The sequence below is a fragment of the Cucurbita pepo genome, chromosome 6 (genome assembly GCF_057944985.1).
Source record: "Cucurbita pepo subsp. pepo isolate OVF chromosome 6, ASM5794498v1, whole genome shotgun sequence".
Lineage (NCBI taxonomy): Eukaryota > Viridiplantae > Streptophyta > Magnoliopsida > Cucurbitales > Cucurbitaceae > Cucurbita > Cucurbita pepo.
In genome coordinates, this window is record NC_141803.1 from 5,206,841 (window position 1) to 5,207,470 (window position 630).

Below are 630 nucleotides of genomic sequence, written 5' to 3' on the forward strand. Positions count from 1 at the left end.
CCACGGTATTAAAACAATTTACTTTTGCTAAGTCTATCGACATAGTTAAAGTATAGGATTAACTTCTACCTTAAGATTAAAATATGGATATCGATATTCAAATTTCCTTATCATAATTTTCACTTTTATAAAAAAAAAATGTTTACAAATTACTCGTAAACATTTAATTACAACGTAATGGTAGAAGACTTTTATTTCAAGAAAAAAAATAGAAAAAAATAATATATTTTTTTAAAAAAACGGAAAATATGCACTAGCCAGGAATCGAACCCGGGTCTAGTCTAAGAAAGCTTTTATTTCAAGGGAAAAATAGATAAAAATAATTTTTTTAAAGAAAAAGCGAAAAACATGCACCAGCCGGGAATCGAACCCGGGTCTGTACCGTGGCAGGGTACTATTCTACCACTAGACCACTGGTGCTGATATTTTAATTTTTCTAAAATATAATTTATAAATTCATAAATTCATTTTACTCCTAAATTTGAGGAAAACTAATATATATACACTCGTGAACTCAACCATTTATTAAAACAAAAGAACACGTGCGTAGGTGACGTGGAATAGTGTGAAAGTAACAGATATCCACTTAACTGGTCTTGCCTAAACAAGATAGAGATTCCATGTTTAAAT

At 29.4% G+C, this 630-nt stretch overlaps 1 non-coding gene across 1 annotated transcript; it reads right to left on the reverse strand.

The window, feature by feature from the left end:
* Positions 1 to 349: 349 nt before the first annotated feature.
* TRNAG-GCC (transfer RNA glycine (anticodon GCC)) lies at positions 350 to 420 on the reverse strand. The gene has a single exon. It is a non-coding gene; the product is annotated as a tRNA-Gly (tRNA).
* Positions 421 to 630: the final 210 nt, after the last annotated feature.